Source organism: Choloepus didactylus, chromosome 4, assembly GCF_015220235.1.
Source record: "Choloepus didactylus isolate mChoDid1 chromosome 4, mChoDid1.pri, whole genome shotgun sequence".
NCBI classification, from domain to species: domain Eukaryota; kingdom Metazoa; phylum Chordata; class Mammalia; order Pilosa; family Megalonychidae; genus Choloepus; species Choloepus didactylus.
Window position 1 is genome coordinate 181,441,177 of NC_051310.1, and position 23,126 is coordinate 181,464,302.

The 23,126-nt window shown below is 36.6% G+C and overlaps 1 pseudogene; it reads right to left on the reverse strand.

Annotated features, from left to right (window-relative positions):
- Positions 1 to 21,542: 21,542 nt before the first annotated feature.
- On the reverse strand, positions 21,543 to 22,672 carry LOC119532461 (annotated as a pseudogene).
- Positions 22,673 to 23,126: the final 454 nt, after the last annotated feature.

The window sequence follows — 23,126 nt, forward strand, 5'->3', positions numbered from 1 at the left end:
ATGTTGTCTACAGGAGACTTACCTTAAATTCAAAGACAATAGTAGGTTGAAAGTGAAGGGATGGGAAAAAAAAGATACCATGCAAGTAGTAAACAAAAGGGAACTGAGGTAGCTATACTAACGTCAGATAAAATAGACTTTAAGTCAAAAGACAATTATGAGGGACAAAGAAGGTCATTATATACTGACAAAGTTTAGGGTCTACTCAACAAGAAGGCATAACAATTATAAATACATGTGCACTTAACAGCAAAGCCCCAAATTATATAAAGCAAATATGGACAAGATTTGAAGGGAGAAATAGATGGTTCTACATTAATAGTAGGAGACTGCAACACAACACTCAATAACAGATAAAACAAGTAGACAGAAGATCAATAAGGAAATAGAAGACTTAAATGATACTCTAAACCAACTAGACTTATCAGGCATATATAGAACACTTCACCAAAAATAGCAGCAGAATACACATTCTTCTCTGGTGCACATGGATCTTTCTACAGGATAGACCACATATGAGATCACAAAACAAGTCTCAATAAATTACAAAATATTGAAATCATGCAATGGTTCTTCTCTGGACACAGTGGAATGATAGCTAGAAATCTTAACCAAGGAAGAAATGAAAAATTCACAAATATGTGGAAATTAAACAACATACTCTTAAACAACCTATGGGTCAAGAAGAAATTACAAGGAAAATTAGGAATGGAAATGAAATCACAAGGAAAAGATGAATGGAAATGAAAACACAATATACCAAAACCTATAGGGTGCAGAAAAGGCAGTGCTGAAAGGAAATTTATAGCTCTAAATGCCTACATTGAAAAAGAAGAAACACCTCAAATCAAAGACCTAACCACAAAACTGGAGGATCTACAAAAAGAAGAGCAGAGTAAACCCAAAACTAGCAGAAGGAAGGAAATATCAAAAACTAGAACAGAGACAAAATAAATAGAGAATTTTTTAAAATAGAGAGAATCAACAAAACCAAAAGTTAGTTCTTTGAAAAGATCTATAAAATCAACAAACTTTTAGCTAGACTAACAAACAAGGAAGGAGGACACAAATAACTAAAACCAGAAATGAGAAGAAGGACATTACTCCTGACCCCACAGAAATAAAAATGACTAGAAGAGGATAATACTATGAATAACTGTATCCCAACAAATTAGATAACCTAGATGAAATGGACAAATTTCTAGGAACGCAAAAACTGCCTACACTTACCTAAGAAAAAAACAGAAGATCTTGACAAGTCAATAACTAGTTAGAGAGATTGAATCAGTCATCATAAATCTCCCAAAAAAGAAAAGCCCAGGACCAGATTTCACAGGGGAATATTATCAAACATTCCAAGAAGAATTAACAACAATCCTGCTAAACTCTTTCAACTCATTCAAAAAGTCCAATATCACCCTCACACCAAAGCCAAACCACATATCTGATAAGGGTTTAATATCCAGAATATATGAAGAATCATACAACTCAACAACAAAAAGACAAACAGCTCAGTTTTTAAAAGTGCAAAAGGAAGTACATGAAATGATGCTCAACATCATTAGCCATTAGGAAAATGCAAATCAAAACCACAAGATACCATTTCACACCTACTAGAATGGCTACCATTAAAAAAAACAGAAAATTAAAAGTCTTAGGATGTGGAGAAATAAGAACACTAGTTCATTGCTGGTGTCAGTGTAAAATGGTGCAGCCACTGTGGAAGACAGTTTGGAGGTTCCTCAGAAAGTTAAGTATAGAATTACCATATGAGCCAGTAATCTCACTTCTAGGTATTTACTCCCAAAGAACTGAAAGCAGGGATGCAAACAGATTTTTGCACACCAATTTGCATAGCAGCATATTCACAATTGCCAAAGGATGGAAGCAACCCAGGTATCCATCAACTGACAAACGGATAAACAAAATGTGGTAAATAGATACAATGGAATATTACTGATCTGTAAAAAGCAATGAAGTTCTGATACAAGTGACAACATGGGTGAACCTTGAGGACATCATGTTAAATGAAATAAGCCAGTCACAAAACGACAAATATTGTATGATCTAATTGATATAAAATAATTAGAATAATTATTCTACGTGGGATGGGACACCCAAGGGTGTAAATCCCCCTGGCAACGTGGGAAATGACTCCTGGGAATGAGCCTGGACCCAGCACTGCGGGATTGAGAGGATCTTCTTGACCAAAAGGGCGAAGAGAGATGAAACAAAATAAGGTTCCAGTGGCTGAGGGATTTCAAATGGAGTCGAGAGGTCACTCGGGAGGGTATTCTTACGTGCTATATAGATATTACCTTCTAGTTGTCAGTGTGTTGGAGTGGCTAGAGAGAAATACCTGAAGCTGTCGAACTGCAACCCAGTGACTTTGAATCTTGAAGACGATTATATAACTTTGTAGCTTGCACAGTGTGACTGTGTGATTGTGAAAACCTTGTGGCTCGCACTCCCTTTATCCAGTGTATGGACAGATGAGTTGAAAAATGGGGAAAAAATTAGATGAAGAATAGGGTGGAATGGAGGGGATAGAAAGGTCTAGGTGTTCTTTTTTTATTTTATTTTTATTTTGGAGTAAGGAAAATGTTCAAAAATTGATTCTGGTGGTGAATGCACAAATGGATGATGGTGCTGTGAATAATCAATCATACACTGTGGATGACTGTAGGGTGTGTTAATATATCTCAATAAAACTGTATTTAAGAAAAGTAAATGAACAATGAGGGGAGGAGGGGAAGGGAATGTTTTGGATATTCTTTTTATTTTAATTTTTATTTTATTTTTTGAAGCAATGAAAATGTTCGAAGATTGATTGTGGCAGTGCATGCACAACTATATGATGATACTGTGAACAATTTATTGTACACTTTGAATGACTGTATGTTATGTGAATATATCTCAATAAATTGCATTAAAAAAAACTGTTAAAAAATAAATAATTAGAATAAGAAGACTCATAGAGTCAGAAACTAGAATATAGGTTATCAGGAGCCAGGGTAGGAGTAGGGAATAGGGAGTCAATGTTTTGGGTTGATTGAAAAGTTTTGGGAATAGATGCTGGTGAGGGTAGCACAACATTGTGAACATAATTATGTATTTGAATGTGGTTAAAAGGGGAAGTTTTAGGTTGTGTATGTATTACTAGAATAAAAATTTAAAAAAAACACACAGGACTGTACAATATAAGCAGTGAACTCTACTGTAAACTATGGACTATGTTAATAGTACAATTATAAAAATGTTCTTTCATCAAATGTACCACACTAAAGCAAGGTGTTACTAAAAGGGCGGTACCGTATATGGGATCTCTGTATTAATGCATGGTTTTTCTATAAACCTACAACTTCTGTAACAGAATATAAAATTTTTTTTAAATGGCTTGGGGTCACATTGGGTGGAAAAGATAGGAATATAAATAAGACTTCTCTGTGCTTACCTTTTTATGTAGATTTGACTTTTGAACCATGTAAATGTGATATATATTCACCAAATAAAATTTATATATTCATCAAAAAAACCTAAGTCAAAAGAACGTAAAGGGCAAACATTAAAAAAAAAAAAAAGACAGTGGCCAGTGAGCCAATAGACCAGCTTGAAATTAATGCAATTTTTTACTCCACTCAAAAAAGATGTTAAGAATAAAATTAAGAGAACCATAAAACTGTTATGATGATAGCTTTATTAGAAAAGAAAAACAGCATTTTGTTGATATTTAAAGCATTATCATGGAAGACTACTTTATTACAAATATACATACCCCTTTAGGCATTGTTCTTTTAGCTGTCCCAGGCTGTAGCTCAACCAAACTAAGAAGTCTGAACTGTTTTCTAATTCCTGTGTAAAGATGAAGGTATTGGAAACTTACCATGAATATTAAAGAAGAAATATATGCACTAGGGAAAACGCACCTGTGTATTGCTATTCTCTGTCTGACTCTCTAACTGCCACCATTAATATTTTTTGTGTTTCTCACAGCTGTCAGAAATGCTAGCTGCTGCTTTATTCTCAGAGCCTAAACACTTCTTTTCAAACTACGTGATTTGCATGCTAATGTATGGCCAAGGCATATTATTCACTCTAATTTTGATCTTATCAAAAGCAGGACAAGGATTTTAAACGCTACAACCATCCATACTAATTAGAAGAACTATTTATCAGCCAGCCTTGGATTTCTCAAAGAGAAAAGCATAAATAAGATACAGGCCTCACAATTAAAATGATAGAAATAGCATTGAAAAATTTTAAATGTTCACATTTGTTTATTCTGTGTTTTAAATCCTATGGGATACTATTTTCAAATAATCAGAAATCAGAAGATATGCCATTTTTATAAGATATGATCATAGGAATTTCATAAATAAGAAAGCTCTGGAAGCATGGAGAAGTTAGAACCCTTATTCAAAGTCACACTGCAAGTTAATGGTAGAGTCAGAACATGAACTCAGGCTCTTCTGTCTACCAGCCACATAAAATAAGCAAAGATCAAAAAGAAGAAAACTCTAGGGCATTTAAAAATTATAATACTTTAAAAGATATTTAAAAATCACCCTGCTCCATACAGAATCTCTATTCATATCACAATGATCAAATTTTTCTTCCTTATAACTTTTTCACTTGTGCTTTTAGATCATCTTCTCATTTTGGCAAAGTGATAGCATCACTTCTACCAGGTCCTGTAGTAAGTTTTTTCCTTTACACCATTAGAAGAGTAGTCATTGAACAAGTCATTGAACCTGATATTCTCAAAATATCAGTCATCCTTGTGAGGCATTTTGTCACTTTATTTGAAATATTGATAAAGCTCAGTACTTACAGAGACATGGCTTTCCATATTAAATGCTACTCAATAGAAATAACCTTACCCTGTCAAAAAACCTTTGGAATATTAATCATCTCACCATCATTTAAATCATTTGTCCCACTTGAAGTTACAGCCTATCCATAGGCCATCTAGGTAAAGCACATACTTGGATTTCCAAGTGCACAGATCTCCTCGGTATTAACACACAAATTAGATAAGGATCAAACCTGAAGGACATACTGAGCATACCTGCTGCTTTAATCCCATAAAAGGGTTTGCATGTACAAGGGAAGGGAATATATGAGGTAAAGCTGCTTTTAAGAGGATTCCCAAAGAATACTCAATTAGTGCTTTCATAAGTAGAATATGCTAAATCGATTGATAATAAAATAGCCTGATGAAAGTTCTAGTCACCAACTGTTTGTGAATTTTCCACAAGACATGGGAAAAATTTCTAGCTAGGAATTGTTAACTGGAAGTTTTTTTCCAGTTTTTTTTTTTCCCCCTGAGGGTGAGCCTCTCAGATTACAGTTATTGATTTTTTATGTCTTGTAATCAGAAATTTGGAAGGACAGTAGAACATTGCCAAACTGATAAGATGCCAGAGAGATGCCTAATATTAGTAAAATGGCAAATAACCTTGGTTCTCAGCACGTCACTAAACTCATTTTTTTAACTACTTAGAGATATATATATGAAAAAATACAAATGTAGTAGGGAAAAAGAAAGCTTGAGAAAGCAGTAAAGAAAAAAGCAAAGATCCACAATGAGTAAAACACACATTGGGAAAATGGCCATCACACACTTAAAACATGTGAGAATCAATAAATTTTGTATTTGCCTTTTGATCTGATGCCTGCAAGGCATGAAAGAAAGTAGAATTTTCACCTCTATTTTAAAGGAAACTTGGAAAAGAGAAGAGGTAAAATTATTCTAACACTAAGTTGTATTCTCAGATATCAAGCTTCTGGAACTAGAATAAAAAATATCTACTAAGCTTTTTATATTGGACATTCACTTTTATAATCCCTGGTTTTTATAGCCAATAAGCAAAAAATAACGCAGCCATCTCTGTTTGATTGGGGACCGGGAACAACGAGTAGATATCTTCAATCGGGAGAGAACCATGGCCTATAAATTCAAAGTGTTTTTGTACATAAATCTCTCCCTTCTTAATCATCAAATTCATCTTATAAAGAATACCAAAGACACAGAAATGTCAAATGACTTAATTACTCCATTATGTAAGTGTCAAGCATTATATCCCGAACACAAAAGACAGATGGGAAAAGGTTTCCAGCCCCAGTTCTATGATGTACTTGAGGAACAATCATAAAATACAAACAAGCCTGCCTGCAAATTACAGTAGCAAAGAGTGACACATCTTTTGAATGAAATGGTCAACTAACACATATGACATTATCCTTTCACTAAAGGAAAACAACTACTTTCATTTTATTCTACTGATTACTAAGATGAGGACAAACGATTCAATGGAATTTCTTTAGCTTATAACAATGTAACTGCCCCCCTCCAAAAAAAATTCACTTGGAGAAACCTAAGATGTTATAATGTGATGTTTTACAAAAACATTTTTTTCCCACATGGTGGAGACAGCTTGTCTTATTATGCAGCGCACCTCCTATATTGCAAGGCACATATTGGTGGTTCTGCTTCACAGCTCTCACATCCCCGTGGCAAGCAATAAAGTCCATGTTTCTTTATGACTGTCACCAGTTGTTTTGACTGCCTTTAACCTCCTTGGCAACTTGAGAATCCTTTTGTCAGAATCTGCACCCATAAAGTGGCCATAGCGTGCCTTTGTTGATAATCTGTTCTCACTTCACTGACAGATATTTTCTGATGCCTTGAATATAGTGACAGTGATCCCATAGTGGCAGCTAACACTGGAAAAATACCATATCCATTTTATCTATAAGATGTGGAAGATGACACAGAAGACCTATGTGAATGGAATTGCTGGGTCATGGGGTACAAATTCCAATTCTTTGCAGAAATGCTTGAGATTGCCTGTTTATGCATGTCCTTGCCAACCTTAGGGATTCTGATATTTTAAGGTCTTTATTGTTCTATTAATTAAAAATAATACCTTATATTTATAAGTTGTATTTTTTCTTTTTAGTGCAGTTAAATATTTTCATATCTTAATTTGTCATTGCTGTCCTTTGCTTGTTCACTTTCTTTGCCTGTTTTTCTGTTGAAAACATTGCCCTTTTTTACTGAATTGAAAGAGCACTTTATACAAAGAATATAAATTCTTAAGTTGAAAATATATTAAGGAAGAAATGGCCAATATCTCTAATCTAAAATACCTGTAAAAGGATGTAGAAAATGCTATTAATTGAAATTTCAGAGCAGTTGATCGGAATAGTATATTTCTGTGCAGTCTGTATATGAAGAAAGGGTTGCTTTAGAGCTTGAATTTTTGGAAGCTTGAGGCACAGAGCAGGCACAAGAAAGCAGAAAGTTTTGGATGTGTGATGTGATTTGAAGCCATCTAAAGGTCCAGCAATAGGATTTGGGTTAAGTAAATTATAATTCATACAATGGAATGCTATGCAACTGTAGTAGCAGCTTCTAAAATAGTCCCCAATGATACCCACTTCCTTGTATTTATGATCTTGTCGATCCCTTCCTCTTGAGTGTGGGCTGGACCTGGTGTCTTGCTTCTAACCAATCTAATATGGCAAAAATGATGGGGTATTACTTCTAAGACTAGGTTACAAAAAGATTCTCACTTCCATCTTGGTCACCCCTCTTGCTCTTTCATTTTGATGGAAGCCAGCAGCCTTGCCATGACCTACCCTATGAAGAGGCCCATGTGACAAGGAACCAAGGGTGGTCTCCAGCCATCAGCCATTAAGGAACTGAGGCCTCAGTTCAATGACCTTCAAGGAACTAAATCCTAACCAACAACCACTTAAGTGAATTTACAAGTAGATTCTTCCCCAGTTGAGCACTGAGATTTCTACAGCCCTGGCCCAAATAAATGTTCATTGTTTTAAGCCACTGTATTTTGGGGTAGTTTCTTATACAGCAATATACTAATGCACAGTCATTAAAAATGAAAATATAGACGTATGTGTGTGCATAAGTGTTTGTGTAAAGTCTGTCCTGATGCAATGCATATTTCTACATATACCTGATTGGTAAATAGGGGAATTATGTCAATAAAAAAATGGCATCATGTTGATTCATACACAATTTTTTCTAGATAAGTCAAGCCTGAATAAAAGGGGTAGGTATATACTTTCACCAGAAAGGAAAAACCTTTAGCTCAACAGCTGCATTGAAAGCAGAAGACCTTTAGCTTATATTTTAAGAAAATTTAAAACAAGTGCCTGAGAATATGGAATTTTAACAAAACCATTCATTGTGGCATGATTTATAATATTTGTAATAAGAAAAGACTGCAAGCAACCCTAATTCCATTGATAGCAGAATAATTAAATTAAACTATGCAATATCCACCAATGGAGTACTATGCAACTAAGAAAGAACTGATGACAACTCAGCACACTAATGTAGAGTTATTTCCAGGATTTAGTTATTAGGTAAAATACAGCAAAGTGCTATACAGTGAATCCTGCGTGTAACAAGGGGAAATACAATATGTCTACATATTTTTTAACATTTTCAGAAAAGAACTTTAGAAGTACAAACCATATACCAATTTACAACATAACAACCAAATCCAATTTGTAGATTTTCCTTGAGTTCTGATTTGAATAAAAACAACTACAAAGAGTTTTTTTTTAGTTGGAGAAAGTTGAACATGGACTTGACAATAGATGATATGAAAGAGTTTGGGTTCATTTTGTTAGATGTGACAATGGCTTTAAGTTTATGGTTTTTAAAATCTTTATCTGATAGAAACACATACTTGCTTATTTACAAGTGAAAAGATACAATGTCAAAAATTTGCTTTAAAACACTCCAGTGGGGAAAAGGGTGTGGGGGGTGGTGGGGGCAGGGGGGGAATTGGAGAAAAAGATGAAACAAGATTAGAAAAATAATGGTAACTATTGAAACTGAGTTTTGAATATATTATGCTATTTTCTTGACTTACAGGTATGCTTGAAAACTTCCATAAGAAAAAGTTGAAAAATAAATAAATTTTAAAAGAGGGTTTGTGCTCAGAACTTCCTACTCATACGAATGCACTCCCACACAGACCCAGCTCTCAGCTCAGGGCAGGGAACACAGCCTTCCATGCCTACCTTGATGGTAGCCCCATCGCTCTGGAGAGAACTCTGCTTCTATCTGTATTGTCTCAGCACACTCCTTCCAGTTTTAATTAAAAGGTTGCTGGCATTTCTACTCTATTGTTCTTGCATTTTTTTAAAATCTGACATGGCAGTCAGCAGTTAGGCTGAATTGTCTGCTTGGCAGTCCAAGTTATCTCCCCAGATACCGATGATAGTTTTTGCTAGTGCTCTAATTACAAATTTTCTTGGATTTTGAATACCCTACCCTAACCTTATTTTCCAATTAAGCCTTGTCATTTTTTGTGTGCAATTTTGCCAAATACATGGTATTTTGAGAACACATACAAACATATATGCCAAAAATATATGGAAAAGAACAAGTTGGCAAATAAGTTATATATGGCATGATTCAATTTTTGTTAAACTACACATAAATGCATAGGAAAAAGGATACTGAAGTTGTTCGTATCTATTTTCTAATTTTTCTACTTGAATTTTTTGTGTCTAAAAAAATAAGAATTTTTTAATTCAAAAGCAATTGATAGCCCAGAGCCTGATTATTTAGACAACTAGAAAAATCAGATTCAAGCGCTAAGAGGCAGAGGGGAGTAAATTCTATAATGCCTGTGGCATAGAAAAGTCTTAACACTCAGAACATTCTGAGTGTCTAGAAAAGACCTCTCCACTAACCCCACACCAGCAGAAGTTAAATTGTGTTGTACCGGGTTGAAGAGTGGGGTGTGCAAGATATGGGAGAATCAACCATTCTGACATTTTTTGAAACAGGCTGCTGAGAAGCCAGAAGTCTGGCAGTTGGCAAGATGACAGCTTAAATTGGAAGAGAAGGAAAAATACACAAACATAACTATCTGTCTATCTATCTATCTATAGATAGATAGATATGTATGTGTGTATATATATATATCAAATAACCACCTTGTACTGTGCTGGTAACCTTAAATATATCATCTTCAACATGATTTTTGATTTATGTTTGTCTTCAGTTTACAAATGAGGAAACACACAGAGAATTTAGGTAACTTGATGAGGTTATGAAGCTGGTAAGAATAAAGCATGGATTCCATTTCAGAGAAAGTAACACATACTTGCATAAAAAAATATTTCATAAGCAACTTACATTCTTGAAATTGGATTAGCTGTGTGACTTACAGAAATATGATTTAACATTTTTGTTTATGTAAATTGAAGGAAACAGAATAGGTCATCCCTAATATCTCATTCAGTTCATGAATCTGATAATAACCATAAATAAACATCTTCCCAGAGATATGTGGTTAGTTTTTTATCTTTGCCCCCAGAATTGGAGAGAGTAAGCTTATGTGGAAAAGGAAGGGTTAATATTCTTTAAGAAGTAAACCGGGGCCCAGGAGTTAACTGTTCCCCTTCTCCTCCTGAGAATGGCCACTGATGCACTGCCTCCCCTCCCCAGCAAAACACAGGGGTCCCCTGGGACACAGCACCTGTAGCCAGTGACTGCTTTCTCTTCCAATCTTTCTCTGTCCCTCTTCTTTCTCACCTGGACCCCAAATACAAATTATGCCATCAGTCTAATCATTATGTCATTCATTTCACTTTCAATATTTTTATTTCTAATTTGTTAAAGATATTAACCAAGGCTTTATATGACATTGCAAAGCTAACACTGTAAGGATCCCATAAATGTACACTTTCCCCTATCCCATCTAGTATTCATACCTTGCAAAAAAATTACCTGTTTTCTTTTATGTGTGAGCCTCTGAACCTTGGGAAGTGTCAATGAGCACACAGTAATTTGCTGTAGCTGCTGAACTATTTCTTTCCCTTCAATTCTGACCCATGCATACTTTCCCCTTATGTTTTGCACTTGCAACCCCTCCTTGCTGCCCATCATGGCTTCCCCTTAGGTCAGTTGAGCACTCAGGAGAGTTAAGGGACACTGGAAACACTAGAACTCTGTTCACAGACCTGTAGCACAAGATCATAGACATCTCTGATGAAAGCCCTGAAATCCTCCGAATCATTCACTGCCTTCTAAATTAGCCACACACAAAAATCAATTACAGTAAAGATGGTTATAATATTGAGTAATGTTATTGTATTCTGGTCCTTAAAAATTAATAATGCTGTCATAAATGACCCCTCTCACCTCTTAATAACTGCAAAATCCCATTTCCCCAGCAGACCTAGAACAATGGTCTTCTTTGCACTGATTTGAAAGCATGCGTATGGAACAGCAGAGCCTACCTCCATCCAATACAGAGCCTATTATGTGTCAGGTGCCAAGGTATCCAAAGTGGCTTCGCACAAAAGCCAAAAAGTATTTAACTGGTTAAAAGCATCCTTGGGCAAGAAAAAATTCTTATTCATGGAGTCAGATCACTTTAGCACCTGCTTCTCATATTCTTATATCCCATGACCTTGGCCGTTTCCCCCATTTCCAGACTCCTCTTGCAATCAGAACTCTGGCTCAAACGTTCAGCTATCCACATTTTCTGATGACTCCTGTTTTTAACCTTGACTGACCCCACAATCCTGTCTTGGCTCCCAGCCCTGACTTGATGCCCGTTTGGTGCTTTCTGGTTCTGACCCATGTTTGAAATCCCAGCACTGGGCAGTAACAGCGGGATCCTAAACATAAACAAAGTTATCTAATTAATGAACCTTTTGTAATATTATTGGGTACAGTCTTAAGGCCCACTTCTGTACAAAAAAAAGAAGAAAAGAAGGAAGGAAATTAACAGACTTTTTAATTACTGTTTGTGACACGATGTCATTGTGTGATACCTTACATATATTGTTTAATCATAAGTAAATGAATAAGGTGCCATTATTCTCATCTTATGGATAAGGAAACTGAGGTTCAAAGTCAAATTACTGACCCCGGGATCAGAAGACCTAGATTACATGTTGACTTTTCCCTGTACCATCTCTAGTGACCATAAATAAGTCACTTTAGCGTTCTCTGTCTCAGCTTTTGTGCAAAATGGACATACAATATACCTTCCTCCCAGGGCTTCAGTTGTTATCTATGTGGGAAATAATTCCAGACTCTCTCTCTCAAATCCTATTCTAGATTCATATTTCAAACTGCCTGTTTAACAGATGCTCCTGAAAATTAATGTTCCAAATTGAACTCATTTTCCTGCCCCAAAATACCTGATCTGCTTCCTAAATTCTTAGTCTCATTAAAAGATAGCTATATCAGTTTTCAAGTTTTGAAACACCAGGGCTATACTCAACTCCAGGCACTCATGATCCCTTCCCCAAACACACATACTTCCTACATAAGCAGACACCTAATCCGTTTCCAAAGCCACCTTCTCGACTATTTCCTCATGACCACTCCCTCTATTCATGCCCCATCCTCTCACCTGGGCTGCTGCAACAGCCTCCCTGTGGCCTCCTTACCAGCAATTACTATCTACCCCAGTCTGTCCTCTTAGTTGCCATTAGTGTCATCTCCATTAAAACCAAACCTGGCCATGTCACTGTGCTGCTTAAAAACTCTGTTGACTCTTCAGGACCTAGTAGTAAATTCCAAAGTCCTTAGCTAGGCATACAATGCCTTTCACAATCCAGCTTCAACTTCCTGCCATGCCCCACCTAACTGCCCCTGCCCATTAAGCATCCTATCCAGGAAACTCTCCCTCTGCATCACTGTCCACTCCCTGAAATGCCCATCCTTTAATTCTGCACCTGGTAAAAATGCCTTCAAGAGCAGGTCAAATGTCATCTTTCTCCTCGGACTCTCACAGCACTTACCTCTAGCACAGCCCACAGCCACAGAGTAACTTGTGTCTTCTCATGCATCTGTTTCGCCCATCAGACTAGAAATGCCTAGAATGCAAAGACCATGTGTGAGTTATACTTATGTCCCCCGAATTTATGTAATCTAAAATATCATTATTCCTGAACACATTTGCTAAACCACAAGATTAGACAAAATAAGATAGCTCTTTTTGCCTGTCATTTAAAATAAAGAAAAACAAAGACGACTGCAGTTCAGTATACAATGCTAATTTAAACACAGTAAGGTTCCCATTCATTAAAATTAAGGGAAACTAGGATCCAAAACACTTGTCCCTAGGATTAAAACATATTCTTGTATAATTATAGAAAGCATTTCAAATATTAGAATGTGTTGTTTCTTTAGGAATTTGATCTCTTTCATTCCATTTACTATTTTCATAACATGTGTAAGTCTTCTAAAGTCATTTCCTAGGTAGTTACCAGATGAAAAGAAATTTAAACTGAATCTTATAGTTTTTCCTTAGAATATTAACTCAAAAATTCCCAATGACTACCCAATGTCTTTACTGGGTTAGTATGATTTTTGAGTTAAAGAATTAAATTATGAGATAGAAAAATATTAAAAATTTCTCTGGATTTAAGTAATTCTAGATGGATTAATAATAACATATAGATATATAAACTCATTATTTGAGAACTTCTTCCCTGTTTTAGTTACCAAATAGAGAGCTACAAATATTCTAAACTGTGTATGTTTACAAACATAAGTTTTAATTATTACATAATTTACCTTTAGTTATTACATAATTTAGATAATTACCATATAACCTGTCATTAAATTCTGGGTTTGTTTTGTTCCACACTGACCCATTCAGAATTACTGTGAATTATAATTTAAATTTGTGTTGACATTTACAAATTTTTCTAGGCAATGTCTTCCAACAGAGCCTGTAGATATACACATTTATACTCATTGTTCTTTACAGTGGAACTTAACAATCCTTCTTTGCTCTAATCTACATTTAGCAACTGAATAGTTAATTTACCTGCTTTCCAAAAAAATGAAATGCAATTTTCTGTAAGTAATTCCCTCCACACTACTCCTCTGGAGGATGTGGCCTGATCTACTTCCTTTTTGTGAAAAAGACAAATAGAAATTTTATCTATATTTTAGGTATATTTTACTTTGCTAGAGACTGCTGGTTGCCTACTCAATACACATTTTCCCCTTCTTATCCACTAAGAGAATTCCAATTTTATTGGCAGCATCAGCCTGCTTAGAAAGACAAATGCACCTATATTTCCTAACCTCCTTTGCAGATAGGGGTGGTCAGGGGACATAGGGTGGGCCAATGCAGTGTAAGTGGGTATTAGCGGTAGGGCTTCTGGAGAAGCTCCATAAAAAAGCAATCTGGGTCAGCTGCCAGATAGTCTTGTTTGACCTTTGTTCTTTCTCCTTCTTCCTCCTTTAGACCATGAGGAAAGGGCCATGAGAACTGCAGACAACTCTGCCCTGACGTCTCTGAGCCACCAAACTAACACCAGCAACCAGACTTTTCATTACATAAGAAAAATAAACCTCCATCTTGAGGAAGTCACTGTCGTTAGGTTTTCTGTTTCATGCAGAACTGAACCGAACCAAATCCCTGACTTAGAAATCTGCGTAACCCAGTAGTACCTGTTACTTATCAGTGTACATATCTTCACAAAAGAACAGCACTGCTTTCACGTGTGGATTTTGTTAAATTTTAAATTACCTCACCTTAATAAAAGTCATTAGACAAATTCAATGTTGTCTATATGTGAAAAACTTTTTAAAGAGTGGATCCCAAAAGAAGCACCAGTGTACAGTAAAGAGGCAAGACAAAGAAAAGGAAGGTCAGCCTTCTAAAAGACAGATGGCAGAGCCCAACAGAGCTGTTTCTGAAAATAATGGTTACATAAAAAAAAAAAAAAAAAGGGATAGTCTTTGAAATGTATAGGAAGTTTCAAAAATGATTCAGTCTATATATCAGTTCTTTAAATAGTGGCTTCATTACTTTGTTTGAAATGTATTTATTCTCAGGGCATCAGTCATACTCATAAATACAATGTCATACATAAAAGATTTTTTATTTATTTACTCATTCAATCGAATATTTATTAAATGCTTACTATGTGCCAGACACTCATCTAGGCCCTAGAGATATGGCTGTAAACAAGACACACAAAACCTCTGTCCTTAAGGTGCTTTTCATCTACAGGAGAGAGAGACAGATGTAAACAAGTTAGACGGTGATAAGTGCTGAAGCAAAAAGTAGGAGGGAAGGGGTGTGAAATGGCAGGAGTAGACAGGATGTAGGTAAGACAATGAAGAAGCCTCACTGAGAAGGTGCTCTAAGGGGGTGAGGAAACATGTCGCTATTTGGGAAAAGAACATTCTAGGCTGGTAGGGGGCATGGATGGATGAGCAAAGGCTAAGGCTGTGAGCCTGGAGCTTGCCTAGTTTGCCCATTTCAAGGTACAGCAAGGATGCCAGTGTGGCTGGAGCAGCGAGAGCACCAATTTTAGAGCAATGTGATTATGTCACATCTCAGGTGCCACATCCATTTGTCCATCAACATTTATCCATAACACAAAAAGCTAGCATTTGGCCCTAGTGATTTCCAATGAAATTTTTGGGAACAAAGTGAAAATTGTTCCAAATAGAATAGAAAAACCCAATTTCATTGTCAAATAATTGAAAGACTAGAGCTCTCCATTACGTTTTAAAATCTGTGTTAACCAAGGTTTTAAAAGGACAGTGTAACCACATTCTAGGAGGGGGGGGTTCTTATACAAAATGTTTTATAAAAAAATAATAAATTGTTGATACATGACAAGAAAATTCACTTTTAAATAACTGGTCATAAGAAACTGTATTCTCATATTGTTACCAATTTTTAAAAAGCGATGGCAATCAAATGTTTCTTGCACTTTTTAAATCTCAGGTTTTCAAATATGTGCTACATGTATTAAGTACTAGTTCTAACCTCTAGAAGATTTTTATCCTGTAATACAAGTAATTTTCTGAAAGCGTATTGCTTGCGTGAAGAAAATTAAGCGCCTGTCTCAATTTAGAAGTACGTCTGAAAGAGTATCCCTTAAAAGGTTTATATTCTTAGGGGTCACAAATAGTAGATTGAGGTTTGTAATGGGCATCAAAATGGAAATTTTATTTTGATAGACTTTATATCATTCCAATTGCCCCACTGAAATGTAGATATAAGAATACTAAAATCTGTGGCATTAAAATTTTAAACTTACTGCTCTAAAATGAATGTATCTTGACTGCCTGTGTGCTTGGGGTAAGTCATTTATCCTCTTATTCTCCCACAGAGAATTTGATTGCATTCAAACTACCCAGCTGGAGAATTCAGCTACCTTTGGAAAAGTTGCTATCAAAGAAGGATCTGTGAAGAGCTTTGCTACCCTGCCCAACGTTTGAATGTGGCCTGAGGTGGCCATCATCACCTCTTTACATCACAGGAAGTCAGAGCAGGCACCCTGCCGTCATCTTCAGGTGCTTCTAACTGTTTGTGAATTTACCATTCTAGAAGATGAGAGAACAGATTTTATCATGTTCAAACACGTTTGTGTTACTTTGACTCCTTCCCTCAATAGTCAATTAACACACGTTCAATTAGGTTTTGGAACCTTATTATCAAAACTATTTACTCTACTTTAGAGGTCTACAAGTTGCAGAATTCTAAATAAATCAAATGATGACAATTGTCTCTTTCATTGATCTTTGTCCTAAAAAAGAATCAAAGAATACTCTTGTATAGCACTTGTATAGCAGGTATTATTCCAAGCACTCTAAAACTACTAACTCATTCCATCCTCTTACTACCCTTAGGAGGTAAGCACCATTATCATTTTATGGATGAGGAAACTTTTTACTAAAGAAATGCCCAATATCACACAACTGCTAAGTAGTAGAGCCAGGATTCACACCTGGCAGTGTGGCTCCATACTCTGGGCTTTTAACCATTATGCTGTATGTCAGTACTACATTTGCTTCATGTGAACTGTGGCTACAAAATGTGATTCTTTTAACTTAACAGATATGTACTTGTGCATAAAGCAAGGCACTGCTAGACAATGAGGGGTAACCAAAGTACTCATCCAATGGCAGGAAATGTCTAACACTGCCAGCTTGTAAGTTAATAGTTAAATAAATCAAGAGCATAGAAAGAAATTCTGTGTGATTGTAGGAGAAAACTCCAAAACCAAGGCTATTAGCAAAGGATTCAGAGCAAGACTGGAATTTGAGGTGTCCCTGAAAGAGAATCAGTAGGATTTAGGGAGGAGGCATGGAAGGGGAGGTCAGCTGGAGCAAAGGCTTGAAGGAGGAAAGCAAAAGGACTGTTAACAGAACAGCAGCTGTGCTGGAGAAGTACATTTACCACCAACTGATAGTCCAAGGACTCATTTGTTTATATATGTAATGTTCTTTGAACATCTTGGAAAAACTAAGTATTTAAATTGCTATTACTTGTGCATATGGATTTTTTTTTCACCCAATCCTAATTTTCAAAATTCAGAGAAACTGCTAGTGATCTGGAAAACTGGAACCCTTGGCTTCCAGATAATTTGATTGCAGATTCAGAAAGTTGGAGTCAGAACTATGATCCAATCCAGACACAACACTTCATTACTGTGTGACCTTGAGCAAGTTACTTACACACTCCGAACCTCAGTTTCTTTCTCCATACTATGGGACAGATAGCACAGAATTAAAACGAGATAATTTCCATAATTCACTGAGGATCAATACTAAGGCTTGGCCGTAGTAGGCTCTCAAGAAGCACGGTTCTCCCGTTCCCCTGTCCTCCTTCCCTACACACACACAATAGAACTTGTAAGGGGACTCTTTAAGATGGTCTAGTACACCCTTCTTGATTTAGAAATGAGAAAAGTAAAGGATAATAACATGAAATTATAGGCGCCAAACCAATCTAAAGACAAGGGAACTGATTGTATTTATTTGATTTTAACTCTTAGCTTGTTTGAGAAGGGATATGCATTGCGTTTCCATTGGCTGTGACCATACTTCAAACTGCCACTAAAGAAAGCACCTCTGCTCTGTTTGAGCTCTCTCAGAAGTGCTCTGCTTGCTTGCTCTAAGTCAGAGCTGACCACTGACTCCTTGCCTTCTTTTTCTTTATTATTAGAAAAGTTGTGGGTTTACAGGACAATCATTCATAAAGTACAGGATTCCCATACACTACCCCACCACCAACACCTTGCATTGGTGTGGAATATTTGTTACAATTGACGATAGCACATTTTTATAATTGTACTATTAATTAAAGTCCATGGTTTAACTTAGGGATCACTGTTTATGTGGTGTAGTTCCATGGATTTTTATTTTTATTCTGTTATTATATATATATATATATATATATATATATATATATATATATATAATCTAACATTTCCCCTTTTAATCATATTCAGATGTTTATTTCAGTACTGTTAATTTTGTTCACAATGTTGTGCTACCATCAACAACATCCATTACAAAAACATTTCCATCACTACATATAGGAACCCTGTACATTTTAAGCCTTAACTTCCCTGTTGTCACCCTATCCCCTGGTAACCTGTATTCTAGATTCTGAATCTATGAGTTTGCTTATCCTAATTATTTCATCTCAGTGAGATCATACAGTATTTGTCCTTTTGTGACTGGCTTATTTCACTCAACATGATTTCTTCAAGGTTAATCCATGTTGTCACAAGTATCAAGACTTCATTCCTTTTTATGGCTGAATAATATTCCATCATATGTATATAGCACATTTTGTTTATGCAGTCATCAGTTGATAAACACTTTGGTTGCTTCCACCTTTTGGCAATTGTGGATAATGCCTCTATGAACGTCAGCATGAAAATATAAACTCAATTCCCTGTTATCAATTCTTTTGACTCCATGACTTCTTAGGCCTCCATTTATTTCAGACCCACTCCTCCCTCTGGAGCTTTCACAATCACAGTCACCCACCTGAATAGCCCAGATCTGTTGATGGCAACCCTGTAGCATGATAGAAGCTTCGGGGCATCCTTTAAATTGGATCTAGGAAGGAAGAATGACATGGAGAACAAAGGCAATTTTCCAGATTATATTGACTAAGAAACCTGTCGCTGATTAAAAAAAAAAAAAAGAAAAGAAAAAAGAAACGACTCAACTTAGATTAACTGAATATAAAATAAAATTTTCTAAATGATAGCTCAGCTACTAATTTCACTTTACCAATAAAGATATAGCATTATACTCTCATGACAGCCTCAAATACGTATATACATAGAGCTTGCTCTAGAGGAAACCACCTTCTGCATCACTATTTCCTTATTTCTTAACCCTCTCAGATGCCAGATGGTCTTTCACTGTCTGTGGTAAGTATCCAAACTTAGCAAATGCTCTATCAGTCACTTGCATCCAATATGAAATTAAATACATATGCTACCTCTTCTGCAAGTATTTGCATTTGAGGTATTTTAACCAGCTGTGGAAAGAAAACCTCTGTCATATGTCAGGACAATTTCAAGCATCAATGGCCAGGTGAGTGGGAGATAAGAAAATAAGTGGATATTTCCCTAAAACCACAGTCCCCACATCAACTTACACCATTATGCAAAAGATACGCTCTAGGAAAAGGAAATCATAAAATACCTTGAAGATTACATCTTTAATATGTAATTCTATATGTCACTTTCGCTCTATAAAGCTGACAATATGTCTAATAAAAATTTTCTTTTACGCCAAAGTAAAAAAGATTACCAGAGACTATTTCACTTCACATTTATTGTTGCCAAAGAAAAACTAGCACTAATTGAACTCCATAACTAAGTAAATTCAATTTGAGTTTCCTTACTGGTGTATCCCTTGTTTCCTGGTCAAATATTTCCTCTTACCCACAGTTTATTAGACCTTCTCCTCCAGGCTCACTCTCTGTTTTATGTCCCAACCTAGCCTTGCTTCTCTCCCATACCAGTGAGTGCCAGTTTTTTCGTGGCTCACCTTATCACTGAGGTAACAAATCCTATCTACCCAAATTTTTGTAGCAATTCCTGCCATGTTCCAATCAGCCCTGAATACGGTCAACCCTCTGTCTCCCAAACTATAATGCTCCCTTATTTAAATTACCCTTTTTCCTGGTCTACTTCCTTGAAGATACCTGGACTTTTCCTTATGGCTCTTCATCCCCACTAATAATAATAGCCACAATAAACAAATAATGGCTAGCTAGCATTTATTGAGCCTGTACTATGTGTTAGGCATTTTGTTAAGTTTTTTATATATAGCCTGGCATTTAACTCTCCTAACCAGCCTAGAGATGAGTGTTATTATTCAAATTTTACAGATTAGGAAATTATGGATTAAGGCAGTTAAATAACCAGCCAGGTCCTGCAGCTAAGAAGTGGCAGAGCCAGGACTCTATGACTTCCAAGTCTCAAGTGTGGCACATACAGTCTAGTGTAATATTTCCACCTGCCCCTAACTAAAGTGCCCAGGTGGACACAGACAAAAGTGAATCAAGACACATACTGGAGGAACCCAGTGCCTCCAAGGTATTTCCCCCACTTTCTCAGTTTCTGCTAAACAGTTTCTAAACACTTTCCTTATTTTTCTCAACTTTCAAAAGCTTCCTTTTCTTTTTAACAACCCATTAACAACTCAGCTCACATATCAGGGTACACATGCCTGACATATGTCAATCTTTCAAATATTATCCTCATTCAGTATAGATATTAGCATATCTGAAACCCACATCTACATTTATAGCAAATCCTACTCCTGCTCAGGGGTTATATATATACATATGTGAGAAAAGGAAGTTTACCACAAAATATCACTAGACTTCCAGTTTGAGCATTTGAATGCACAATTTGTTCATTGCCAAAAACTTGTTAGCAATCTAAGTTCATTTAGTTTTATTAGTTCCTTTAAATTAAAGTTGGGGATAATTAAATTTTGATAATCCCTAAGCTGCTTCTGACAGAATAAACCTAGTACACATTTGAAAACGACACTTGTATAATAACTGCCTGTAAGACAAAAATGGGAATTATAACTATAACCTTGCATTTGAATGCTCAAATACATAAAATGAACCAAAATAATAAGGCAGATATCTTTTGTTACACAGAAATTGCTTGTATAGAATATTGGAGATTACAGACTTAACAACCCCAAGGAAAGCTTTTGATACCCAAAGAGTCAAATGAAAAACAATAGTAAAATAGACATGTGTTTTTACTTTGATTTAGTATACATCAGTAAGGAAAATATACTTATTCCTCATTCAGTTATATGCTTTTTCAAACTAAGGCTGATTGGAAAATGAAATTTAATACTTGGAATTCTGCTTTATAGCCAATTTAGCTGGAATTATAAGCTCCAAAAATCAAGAGCATTCATACAATAGTTATTAAACAGCAATGAAAATGAATGAACTACAACTAAACAGCAAGCGATACTCTTACAAACGTAATAGCAAATGAAGCAAAACACAAAAACCCTGTAGAATGGTTCCATTTACGTAGAGTACAAAAACTACCTTGTTTATAAGTGCCTATGTAGGTGGAAAAACTAAAGAAAAGTAAGGCAATTATTACCACAAAAGTGAGACAGTGATTATAGGGCAGGGGCTGGGGGCTGGGGGTGAGAACTGTTGATCAGGAAAGGACTCATGGAGGTGGGAAGGGCCCCCATGATGTCAGTTTCTTCAGCCAGGTTAGTTATAGACTTTTTTTTTTTTTGAAGTTTAGACTAACTCATTAAGAGCCTCCCCTCCCAGCCCTCTCAGTCTCTTGGGTCACTTTTTCCGCTTGCAGATCTTGTGCGCCAACCCCAAGAAGATAGCTGGGGGCAGGGGCTCAGAGTATCGGTCAGTAAGACCCAGAAGGCAGCTGTAACTGTCTTCCTCATACTGTGTATAGGCAGCTGGCAGCTCCATCTCCTTGTACAGCGCCTTCACCCGGGCCACCTTCTCAGCCTCCTTCTGCAGGATCTGGTGCTGTTCCGGAGAGGCTCATTTCAGACACTGAACTTGTTGTCTTGGATGTCAGTGCCAATCTTTCCAGTCATGCTGGGGTCCCCAAAAAGGTCAAGGTAATCATCCTGAGCCTGAAAGAACTCTCCCATCTCCAGCAGGATCTTCTTGGCATTGGCATGCTCCTTATCCCCATCAATGCCCACCATATACATGGCAGCAGACACAGGAAGGTAGAAGGAGTAGAAAGCTGTCTTGTACCTGACAATGGATTTGCACCTCTTTTCAGTGAATCTGCCAAGATCCACATGGCCCTAGGGGGCTGTGATGAGGTCCAACGTCTGCCAAATCCCAGCCTTATAGGAAATCTGCAGGAACAGCTCAATCAGGTTCAGATAATAGGCTGCTCCCGCAGTAGAGCTTCAGCAGGTGGTAGATACACGCTTCCAGCAGCATGGCATCATTAATGGCATCCAAACCTATGCCTGGCTTCTGATACCAGCAGAGCTGTCCCCATCGGGTGAGGGATGAATGTATGATTTCATCTGACACCAGGAAAAAAGCTTTGGAGCAGTTCCACACACCAGCCCACAGTCAGGGCTCACTGGAGGCTATCAGCAACCTGCTTCTTTGGCGCCTCCAGCTCCTGGAATACTTCCAGCACTGTCAAACCCCGGTTGTACTTGCCTCCAATGACATTGTACTCCAGGATCTCCCTGAGCCGGGCAACAGCATCTCCTGTCTCTGGGTGCCCCATCTCATCCTCCGTCAGCACCTTGAAAATCAGGGAGAAGTGTCGGATGAAACTCTGCTTTTCTTGGGGCATAAACATCAGATTTCTTGTCTCCATTCATTCTGAAGGAGGATGCTGGTTCTTGCTTGGTCTATAGACCTTTTTAATAACAGCTTTATTGAGATATAATTCACATATCACACATTCCACCCATGTAAATGTGTACAATGCAATGGCTGTTAGTATTTCTATAGACGTTTACAATCATCATCACAATCAATTTCAGAACACTTCTGCAACTCCAAAAGAAATCCCATACCCACTGGCAACTCCCCATTTCCCTTGAACACTCCCAGCCCTTGGCAACCATCAATCTACTTTTTGTCTCTATGGATTTGCCTATTCTGAACACTTCACATAAGTGGAATAATAAAATAGGTGATCTTTTATGATGGCTAGTTAATGTATTTTGCATTAAAGCTATTTTTTAAACTGGATATTTGTTGTTTATGCACTTTTCTGTATGAATCTTTATATTTACTCTTTTTTGAAGTTTATTTTAAAATTATGGAAGA